Source organism: Crocodylus porosus, unplaced genomic scaffold, assembly GCF_001723895.1.
Source record: "Crocodylus porosus isolate Cpor-Errol unplaced genomic scaffold, CroPor_comp1, whole genome shotgun sequence".
NCBI lineage: Eukaryota > Metazoa > Chordata > Crocodylia > Crocodylidae > Crocodylus > Crocodylus porosus.
Window position 1 is genome coordinate 3,880,577 of NW_017728923.1, and position 12,214 is coordinate 3,892,790.

Sequence of the window (12,214 nt, forward strand, 5' to 3'; positions counted from 1 at the left end):
AGGAGCGGCAACGCCCGCGGGCCCGGGACACGCCGGTCGCTGGCGGGGAGGATGCGCGTCCGGGAGCGCCCGTGCTCCTGCCCCCGCCTCCGCCTCCGTGCCCTCCGCTGCCGGAGCCTCGCCCGCTTCAAGCCAGCCCCTCCGGCCGGCCGCCCGCGCGCAAGGCCCCGAGTCCCGAGGGGGCCGCACAGCTGGGGAGACGGGAGCCCCGTCCTGGAAGACTAATCTCGCTCCATCCGTGCTGTGCACTCGGTGCAGTGAAAGCCCGGGGCTCAGAAATGCTTGCCTCAGGCAGGACAGGGAGCAGGTCTACCTCAGCACCCACCAGAGCATCCTCTCAGTACTGGGGACAAGGCAACCTGCCGAAGAAGTCTGGCTAGCGCTTCAGTGAGGGGAGAAGGGCTAGGAGTGAAGCTCCATTCCCTCCTAAACTGTCCTCAAGGGGCTGCTGTGGCTGAACTGTAAAAGAGCAAAGGGGGGGGGCACAAAAGTCTTTAAGCAGCAAGAGGCAAATCCCAGGCAAAAAAGGAGGCCAAGAACTTCACCAGTGTTTACCACCACGATGCGAGCGCTCAATCCAACTCACCATGTAGTACGGATGTGGCTACAGGCTCCCCTGGCCAGCAGCTGCAGGAGCTTAAAAAGGCTGTTCTGCTCCAGGAAGCGAGGTGGCCTTATGAACCCACCCAGCCTCTCCTCGCCCAGCCTCTCCTTGCAGTCAGATGGTGTCCTTTGCCTACCTGACAATTCGGTAACAAGCAAATGCTTCTGCTCCTTCATCCTCCTGTTAGCCCGGCAGAGCCAGTACAGCCGGGACGGAGTGAGGTGGAGTTTCCACGTTTGGGGAGTCAGTAAGCAAGTTGCTTTCTAATGCACTACAAGTCTGTGCAAACCCCTCAAGAGTCACACACCCTACTCTGGGTGTCACTGAGACCAGAATGAAGACAGGAAGAACAGGCAGTGATGTGAGCAACAGCCTGGGACCTGAAAGACCCAGGGTCAACTCCTGGCTTTGCCACCAACTTCCTGCACAACCTCAAACAAGTTACTCCATTCTCCGGACATCACAGAGGGGTTAATTAATGCTGCAAAGATATGTACACCAAAGACAGAGGTGCTCAGACCCTAGGTGTTGGAGTCATGCATAAACAGGGAGGGAAAATTTGCCCTGATAAGCCCTTACTTCTGGGGGAAGGTGTGCCCAGAACTACTGAACCCACTGCATAACCTGTCCCCAGCCAACACTGGCCAGCCAGAGGTTCTTTTCCAGAGTACACTGCATCTAGAGTTATAAAAGGTCAATCAAAGCCTCACAGCTTAACTGTAAAATCTGTGCATGTTCCAGCTGATGCTGTACACAAAAGTAGAGCCACAAAGCTCAGTTACTCTGCAAACTGGGATTTGACTCTAAGACACCACTAGCAAATACCCCAACAAAACACAAGGCAGCCTGGCCCCAGCACTGACTCGCTCTTTGCAAATGTCAATGCAGAGGGGGTCGGATTCACAAGAGGGTCACAGCCAATAGGAAAAGCAGTCTCATTTCCCAACAAGCTTCAAATCAATTGTTGCCAAAGTTAAGGAGCACCCTCCCCCTTTCACAACATGGTACAAAGTTGCTGGTGGAGGTGGGACATCTGGGCCGGCACAATAATTTTCTGACTGATTACAGTAAATCTATCATGAGTAACAGAGGCTTCAAGATGGAGAATTATATAGATCTTGAAGGGAATCAAAGTCCTAATTAAAAGTTATGGAAGAGGCAGTTGGTTGATGGTGTCTTTTAAGTAACAACTAATTTCAAAGTCCATTTCTGTCACTGATTTATGACAAGAAGTTCATTTTATCTGAATTAGCACCAAGTTTGCAATCCACCACCATTAAGCTGGGGCCTAAGCAGACAAGTTTCAAAAAACAAACACTGGCAGAGCCTGGCACTCCATTAAGCCAATTAACATGCCTTCAATGAGATGTGAGAGGGCTTCTCCTATTTTCCAGTTTATTAGCCAATTGTGTGCAGATTCTGAGTGCAGCATTAACAAAAGCGAGTGTGGGCTGGCACAGCTCCTCTCATTAGTGACACCACAGGAGTATCTGTAGGTGCCACAGGAAGAGGAGAGAGGGGAAAAAAAAATACAAAACAAGACAAGACAGGCCACTGCATCCAACTTCCATGAGCATTAGCAGGAGGTCTCATTTTCCAACCCTTTCGCTTCAACATTTATAATCCTCATAACATATCTTTATCATTTCACAAGCCCAGCTGAGAGACGGTAGCTGAAAATCACCTTTACATCCTGCCTGTTGAGACCATTATAAAAAATGGGAAGTTTTAAGTTACTGACTACAAATGTGCTACAGATTTAATGGGCAACAGTTCAAAATGAGACTCCACACAAGGAATGCATGCAAGACTGGTGAGGAGAATGCTTCTCACACAGACTTGTGCTCCAGTTCTCTCTCTTTCTATATGAGTTTAACTTGACTGAATTTTGTGGCAGCAATGAAAAAAATTTTTTTTTCTTTCCTGCTACAGTTGAGTGTTGATTGGTAAACGGCAGATCTTCCTGTCTGAGGCTGAGCCAGCCTGCATAGAGCAGAACTGTTGTTATTGCACATTCACAGTGAGAGATAAACATGAGTAAGAACCATGACTAAGAGCCAGGCACCATCCCCTCCAAGCATCTGCCTTCCCGGGTCTCCCTGATTCATGGCACTGGTGGCTTCTGACACCAACTTCCCCTACTGGGACATTGTTGTGAAAGCAGCTAAAGCAAGAAGTAAAGCCAAACAGAAATGGCATTGGCTTTCAGAGAGATCTTCTACACTGACTGCAATCCACAAACTGTGTGTCCGTTCTGAACTCCAGCTCCACATAGTCATTTAATGTCCCACCAGTGAGAAATAACCCAGCAAAACAAAGGGAACACTAAAAAAAAAACAAAAACAAAAAAAACCCTACACAAAAAGAAACAGAGCCTGCACAGCAGAAAGGTCACTCAGGACACTGGGTCCTGAAACTTAAAAACATGTTAGAGTAGCGAAGGAATTGTATTTATAAGTTGCATGAGGATCAACTTCTGTGTTGGGCATCAACTGGCTACAAATAAGTTTAGACAGAATATCAGAGGAAGGGTTTGAACCATCAGAAGAATGGGGTTCTGGGGGCAAACAACCCACCAAGATGGAACTTGATGAAGTTACGGAAGGGATGCAACAAGAAGTCTTGAGGTCCCAGGAGGGCTGCCCATTCTTACTCCTACAGTCCTATGGTCCCTGTGATATGGGCAGGTTTTAGTCCTATCTAAATCAGATCCCATGTTTGCACCACCTCACCCTCCACTGGGTATAGTAGTCCCAGGTACGTTTTGTATTTCAATTACATTTGTAAAGTGCCTTGAGTTCCAGTACACTGTACACAGAAAAGATATTATTCTAAAGGGCAAAGGCGATTGATTGTACTTTCATTTTATGCTAGCTAAGTTAGAGAGATAAGTAGATAACTAGCTGGCTTGCCGGAACAGGGTGGGGCCAGGACTTGCAGGAAGAAAGAAAGTTTTGTAGCTGAAAGGAAAACACACACAGCACAGGGCCTAGAAGGGCAGCAGCTGTAATTCTCCAAGGAAATGCTTGGATGATCTAGTGATAGATGCTATAGAAAAACCTATAAGAAAGCTACTGGCATATTTCACCCATAAGGCTTCTCCAGCAGGATAAGACAAGGGCTACTTACAGCATGAGCATCCATATCACAGCTGTCCTCAACAGAGCCATGCTACACCACTGCTACATTTTCCCATACCCCTTTTGGGACTCAGCAAGCTACTCCTTTAAGGTGGGTCCACAAGCCTAAGTTTGAGAGACTCTTTCCCCCAGGTTACATTGTTCAATACAGATTGGAGTTTCTCTGCTCTCATCGTTTACCACGTCCCAATTTCCAATCCACTGTCCTAGATTTTATAGGGCTGGTGTCTCACATTTGGCCTCAGGCAGGCACAGAAGTAGAATAAGCATGACAGACAAAAATCAGGTGGCATTTAGTGTTTGCATTAGAAACAAACCAGAAAATACAGAAGGAGTAGCAGAACTGAATAAGCATCTGCACCTCACTTACAAAGTCTGCTTGACACAGAGGTTTTGTATTGGCAGAACTCCTTCTGGTGGGGGTGGGAGATAGGTAGATATTATACACACACAAACACCACCCCCCCATGCAGATCCATTTAGATCATTGTTAAAGTGCCTTATACCACTGAGTTTATTCCTTCTTTCCTGTGTGTGCACTTGTATACTGGTTTAGCTGTATGCAGACTATGGAAATTGTGCCAGTTTAAGCACCCCAATACGGCTGATCATACAGCTTTGATGTTTAGGCAAAGCCTTAGCAGTCTTTAACTGCAAACCTGCTCTTTAAACAAAGAAGATGATCTTATGGGAAGAAACTACTCTGTAGAAGGAAGAACTGCAATGTAAACACAGATGCTTTCAGCAAGTAAACATGGTGACCCAGGCCAGAACAAGAGTATTGCACTGCACTTCCTCACAACCAGCATCTCCTTTTGGGTCAAATGAGAGATCAGCAGCAGCTGACCCATGGGTGTGGGGGTGGCAAAGCCACAGCTACACCCAAGATCAGGCATAGCCATCTAGATGCTCAAAAAACCTTTAAATCAGCCTGGGAGAAGGAATGCCTGGAAGGAGGGCAGCTCAGAGTTCATGCACTACAGAAGTCATTCAAATGCCTAGTAAGACATGTAGTCACATTATAATTCTGCACTGGTATTTCCTCCATGTCAACCCACTCTCTCTGAGACATGGCATCTGCCACACTCAGAGAGGAGTTTCACTCAGTGAAGCAGCAGGCTCCACTTGCCAGGAGCCGTGCAACTATCTGAAGTTATCTGCTAAGATCACATGAAGACTCCACCTAGATAGTATGGACCTTTTTGACTCCTGCACAAGCCAGGCTGGTATGGCACACTACATAGGTGCCCTGGCAGTCTGTTACCCCTCCTCATACTCTAGAGCTGATTCCAGGTCCTGGTTCTTCTCTACAGAGTTATGGATGTCTTGAAGGATTCCCCTCCTTGATAACTGAGAACAGGGGATGACGGTGACCACATCCAGAGAAGGTCCATGTCCAAGACTAGAGCACTCCTTTCCAGAGAGGATGAGCCCATCCTTAACCACATTCCTGGTTTATTTTGCAAAGCCAGAAACAGACTGTTCACTAAAGCAGGGGTGTCAAACTTCTTTTCCACCTGGGCCAAATCTGGATCATGAGGTTCCTCATGCACTGGCTCCAGCCCCACCTTCAGCAGCAATGCAAACAGCAGCACTGTTAAGCTCTGTGGCTCCATGAGCCCTGCTGCATAACCTCAGAGAACTGCAGGGCTCACACTGCTACTGTTGAAACAAGTTCCCAGAGGGGCTCCATATCCCAGAATTCATCCCTAGGATGAGTGATGACTGCTGTGTCAGCTCAGGGAGACACAGGGCTTAATGGGGCCACTGCTCACCCAGCTCCTGAATTTCTGGCCTCTCTGGGAGCTCTGAAGGCCAGATCAATCAGGTCCACATGCTTAAGCTACTATTCAGGGCACCAGACAGGTTTGGTATGGACAACTGGACTCGAGTGAGGAGCAGTAATAGTGCATAACCTTAGACCATTGCTGCTCCTCACATCTGTCCCAGGAGGCTGCCCTACACACAGACCCCACTCCCTAAACTGAGAAATGCCATTTTGCTCAGGGAGCTACAGGCAAAGCAGCACTAAGCTCCTGTCTTTCCTTCTCCGCTCTTGTGGGAGCTTCTGATGTAGCTGCTTGAACAGCTGCTCTGGTGCGTAAGACTCTGAAGTTCAAAGCATCATCCCACAATGGCCCCGGGTTCTTTCCTGTGCTCCTGCAGCCACAGCTCAGACACAAGAGCTCAGGCAATCCAGAGTCACATGTCCTTCCCACCCGCAGCAGCAGAGAACCTTCTGCACAGGGAGCAGGGGAGGGAAGCACCGAAAAGGAAAACAAAACACCACAAGAGAGAAAGAGAAATGTCAGAGGAAATGGATGGGGTGGAGAAGGAGGTGGTACCATCCACACTGGGCCAAGGACCCACGGGTGGCAGAATAGGTCTTCCCTTGTTTTCCTTTTCCTCCCATCCACCATAAAGGGTGACAGCCACAAAAAAGAATTCCAAGCCTTAGGCCAGAATTTTCAGTCTCAGTTTCTACATCGCAGGCCAAGTTATTTCCACTGCAAGATCCTCATAGCACTGCCAGAGTCCGTGAGTCGCATGGGCCAGCTGGGCGTCTGGCCTCAGGGCTGTAGTAGATGGCCCCTGAGTGCACCAGCTTGTACAACTCTTTGTTGTATTGCAGTCCCGATTTGTTAGGTGCACCAGCTGGCAGCAGCACAGGGCCAGCGAACGAAGGGGGTGTTAATACGTGCACAAGTAGTTGTTGAGATCTCACACAAATGGGCACCTCAGCCACAGATAATAAATCCCATGCTTAAATCATCTGTCAGGCTTCCAGATTCATTGGAACTACAATTCCCAGAAGACTTTGGGCTTATTACAGCATCAGCTTGACAATGAGAAAGAGTTTGAACCTGCTTGGAGCCTCTCCGCTGCAGTTAGGGGTTACAGGACAACTCTGACTCTCTGTTGCGGAGGACAGCCAGACAGCCGCTGTTATCATCTCTGTTGCTCCTCACTCTGCCAAAGGCTGCTGTTTATGGTTCTGGTGAAAGCCTTGATCGTAATCAGGTAATATAACACGTAGCAAACTCAGCAGGATCCGAATGATAGGGATTCTGGACAGCTTCCTATGATTAGCAGCGGGGCAGGCCCTCTCGAGGGACTTGTGTGTGAATGCAGGGATGTCTAAAGGGACACGCTGCCGGCATGTTCAAATACAGCAACACAGGTTAATTACCCTGGCTGGCCAGGACGTCTTTGCAAATGCATCTACTGGCAAATTCTGAATGCAGGTTTCTCGGAACATGTCTAATGCTTGTCCCCAGCAAGATCCTCCAAGGTTTGAAGTTTGAAAGTTGGACTTGGTTACCCTCTCACAACACCAGCTTTTGCGGGGGAAAAAAAAGTTGTTTTATTTTCATTTCCTTATCTCTGCAAAGCAGCCTGACTGATTTTAATGAAACCTGCCCTTGTATTCCTGTCCCTCTCCTCAGCCTCCTCCTCAGAAGAAAAAGTCTCCATTGGGATGAGACTGCACAAGAGAATTTATAGCCCATGATGAGGGAGTGAAGGATCCTCATTTATAATTGCATAGCTCTTTTAACCTACATTTCAAGGTAGCTGTGGTGTCACAAAGAAGTACTAGGATCACTGCAGCTCAGGGTTCGTGGAGTGGTTGAGTACTTAAGCACAACATGACAGACTTCCAGCCTCCTTGGGAATCTTGCAAGAGTGACAGTGGTGGAATGAAGGGGTTAGAGAGATAGTCAAAATTTTACAGCTAAAACAAAGGGCCTGATTCTACATCTGCCTTGCAGATCATGCTGTTAATTACAGTGGGGACAAGAGGCAACAATTCAACAATTCAGTGTCAGTGCAGAGATATTTTCCACCTGCTTTTCGGGGGAACATGGGACTGCAACCAGGTCCAGAAGGGCCCACTGCCGACTCGACCCTCTGTGCAGCACAGAGTAGTGAGTCTCACCCAAAAATCCCTGGTAGAGCTAATACATATCTGTTAAGAGGCATCTAGACACTCAGACCATTCAAACTCCAGTTCAGCCCCAAGACAAACAGCTCTGATGATCAGAACAAGAGGACATCTTGCAATGTCTAACTAATAACATAACTTTGGTCAAGCGAGGAGACCCTTTGACGTGCTTGGTGAAGTGTGCAGGCACACGCACACACACACCTAGAAGGGGACACTATTTAACACCTAGGAACCTTAAAAATTAATCCTCTGCAATGCACTCATGTTCCAGGGGGTTGCACATGCCTATGTCACATCATCACCCTTACTCTGCCTCTCAGTTCTGGTCTGATGCATAGACAGGTGATTCATATGGACAAGTCCAAGACCCAGATCCCTGTCCAGTTCAGTTCTCCACCCCCACCCCCTTCCCCAAGAGAATGGAGTGAGCAGGCAGAGCTGTGAATAGCACGGCACATCTGCCACTATAAGGAAATCCACTGCCTCCAGTTGAATAATGCTTGGCACTTATATAGGGCTTCATATCTGAACAGTACTATACAACCATTAGGGAGTGAGGCGGTCACCTGGCAAAGCAGTTAAAGATTTAGCTTCCTTGTAAACTTCTTCTTGATGGGAATGAACAGATTGCAGAAGTCAGAGGAATGTGGTTGAAAAGGAGGTGATAAGGTCTGCAGTGATTTGCATGGGTCTGGGCCAGGGGTGGGCAAAATGCAGTCTGGGGGCCGGATGCAGCCCGTCAGACCATTCCATCCAGCCCACAGGGCCCCAAATATTAATTTTCTAAATTTTTTAATCTGCCCCTGGCTGCCTATCATGCAGCCCTCAATGGGTTGCCAAAACTCAGTAAGCACCCCTCCGACCAAAATAACTGCCCACCCCTGGTCTGGGCTCTGTTCATGCTGAGATGAAAGGATCCAAGGAAAATGTAGATGTTGCAGGAAGTAGCTGGCTCTTCATCTGGCAAGTATCAGGGGGCACTGCCTTTCAGAGCTCCTGACTCTTTGTGAGCCTTCCAGATCCCACAGCAGTCTTGGTAAGGACAGAATCATTAATGCTGATGTCACAGCCGAATCCCACATTGGACCTTTTGCCAGTGTCATCCACTTCCCCTCCAAGCATTTCCATCCTTTTGCTGTACACCATTCAAGAGGAGTTCTGTGTTACCGAAGAAGCAGCTGGTTTTCAGAGGTGGGCAAAGCGATTTGTATTTATGTATGCATGTTACAGTTCATACAAATCAGCAGAAAGCTTAGGGATCCATCAAGATGGGAGGGAGTCCAAAACGCCAATGCTCTTTGCTGTAGCAGTAGAAAGGCCCAAAATTCCCTTTTGGGCTTCTCAAGTAAAAAGTGATCATTTCAAGCACTCTACAAATAGCATCCTCCAGACCCAAAGTAAGTCAGACAATATTGTTCCCATCCAATATCCCTCATACAGTGCAATAAGAAGCCCCTGAAGAGAATTCAGTGGTTGAAAGCTTGCCCCTTCACATGCCCAAAGGGCAACACAGCTCCATTGTAGCAGTTCTGGTCTCCTGCCATTATATTTGCTGAGATAAAGTCAAAACCATGTTGCCCCTAAGCTAAACAGTGAACTCCATGTCTTCCTAATTACATCAATAGAAATGCATTATCCTGGCTGTCACCCATCAGCCATATTGACAGAGCAGTAATGCTCTGTAATGTAAATGCAGAGAAGAGGGTAGGTCCTTCTTGTTGTGGTGACACACTCTTCTGGATCAGATTCCCCTGCTAGCTCCTTTCCCCTTCTTCCACACCAAACAGAACTGGAGCTGCTTTTCTTTGGAGGCCTGGTGAAGTGACACTTAAGCCACTCACCATCTTTCAAATGCAGGAACAACCTGGGGAATGCCAGGTGTCAGTGGTTCTTAGATTCCCACCTGCTAACGCCACAGCCTCAAACATGTGGCAGTGATTTGGGGAGGCAAGAGTTACACGCCTCTCTAGCACTGCCTGTAGTGCTTCTTCCTCCCCTTGCTTCTCAGGCAGAGATCACTGAACACTTGACAAGCAATGGCACTTAAAATAGTAACAGGAGCTATGCAGGACTAAATATGGCCATGGCCTGCTGCACCCCTCTAGACCACTGTCCTCCTGGGCTGAAGGGGGCACATGTGCTTGAGCAGGAGATTCACACAGAATCTATGCCCCATGGCCACATGCAGGCCAGGTCAGTCAGGCAAGGGAATGGGGGTGACAGTTTACCCTGCTCTGAAGAGAAGGGCCAAGGAAGGCAAGCCTAGGAGGATAACAGCAATTCACCTGCCCCAATTACATTACAAGCAGGGGCTGCTTACTCCAGGCTATGTCATCCTTGCACTTCTTAGGCAGAAACATGGGGTCCAGTCAGTCAACTATTAATGACTGCTACTGCCCAGCATGGCCAGCTCAGAAGGACAACTCTCAGGATCTCCTCTACCCTTCAGCCCACACAATGCCAGGCTCAGAAGCCAGCTAGGCTCCAAATCAGTCCACCCTCTTCATTCATGGCAGAGGGTGCCACCAGGAACCTAACCAGGGATGGGAATGTGTCCAGATGGAGAGAAAGGGTAGGAGAAATAGTCATTTGTTTCCAGCCTAGCTTAAAATAACCACATGGTTCAAAACAAACATCAAATCCTCAGCTGCAGCAAGTAAGGACAGCCCCACTCATTCAGCAATGCTGTGCACAAGCCCAAGTCTGGCCTGAGCAGTCACAGGGGTGCAATACCTGTGTGCCTCATGGACAGGTGAAGCATGGGGACATCCCTCCCCAGCAGTCCACTAGCCTTGTATTAAGAGAGGCAATGAACAAGACAGAAACCTGGCAAACTTACAGATACAGTAACAGGTAGGATAACACTTCTAGCAGGGGTGAAGTGATACGATTCACCTCACCCAATATGCCACCTGACTACTGACTCCTTAATACTCCAAAACAGGATTGATCCTGCTGCCATTGTATTCAATGGGAAAATTCCTACTGGCTCGGACAGGGCAGGATCAAGCTCAAAGCCATCAATTACGCCCATGAATCTCATGACATGGCTGTGAAGGAAGCACCCCAACAGACTGTCAATGTAGTTAGTGTGCCATACATCTCAGGAGGGGGGGACTAACGATTTCCTGGCCCTCCAGATTTTTGTTACCATTTACAAAAGGTCACATCTCGCACGCAAAGGATAAAATAAATCATGATCACATTCACCTTCACTCATGAGGGAAAGGACCACTAGGAACAGTAGGTCCCCAAGTATTGTGACACACTAAGATCTGTGAACACAGATCAATAAGGAGCAGTGCATCCTGGGACTGCCGGTCCTCTGGGGCCACTCTTCTATATGTATCCATCGGTAGATGAGCCCTAAGGCTGAGAGGCAGAGTGGAGCACATCTGACAAGAAGTGTGGGCTCCAGGGACTCCTAACCAAGCCACTGCAGCCTCCCACCACCACTGCACAATGCCCCCGACTCCATGCATCACAAAGCTACCTAGGTGGTTTGACCACAGCACCAATCCATGCCGCCTGAAGAATACAAGCCTGGATGTTTATTTCCATTACAGGAATACAGAGCAAAAAACCCTCCAAAAAACACACACCACCTACAAATACATAGAGTCCAATCCACTAGATAGTACAGAAGACAGCATATTCATGAAACCTGCATTCAAACTTCAAGCACATAGTCTATACAGTGAAAACCAAATTATCTGAATATGACACACAAACGCAAGTGCTTTTTGAATAACAGAGGGGCTGATTAGTGGAGAGAGACTTTTATGTGCATCGTATCAGATACCTACACTTAAGGAGTCATGGGCTGACGTACTTCTGACTGATGCCTTATTTGTAGCATGGTAGTTCCCAAGAGTCTCCCCAGAGCTAGGGACAGTTGTACGACAATGTGACCAGCCTTAGGTCAATCTACAACCTGTGCAGTTGAAGGACAGCAGACAGGAAGGATCAAGTTGCACCTAAACACTCTGATAAAGAAAGAAGAGGGGCATAATCCCGGTTCAGATAGCAGCCGGATTCCCGACCAGCGCAGAGGACTGGAAGGTAGCATGGTCCTGGCAGCGGTTCCCAGCTCAGCGCCAGGGTGCCTGCTCAGCCGCTCCAAGCGGCCTCTCCCCACATAGCAGTGGCATGAACAACGCTCACCGGTGCCACAGGAGAGTTGGGTGCCAAAGCGGTCCCTGCGCCACCGTGCCAAGGCCGGCATGAGCTGCCACGTGCCCACAGCACAAGGACTTCCTTGGTCTGGTCGCTGCTCTGCGGCTGCGGAGTGCAGCCAGTGGCCAGGCCGAGGGGTAGCAGCCCGTCCAGCGGGGCACGGGCGGCTTCACAACAGCCACGGCCACCTCTATGTCCTGGGGTGGGGTCGGGTCAGGACGAGACCCGCTGGCCTCAGCACGGAACCCCGCACTCGGGCACCGGGAAACCCGCGTCCAGGGCCCCACTGCGCAGACCCGGCTACGGGCTCGTGTCCCCCCCGGGGCCGCCCCAGGTGCCCCAAGCGGC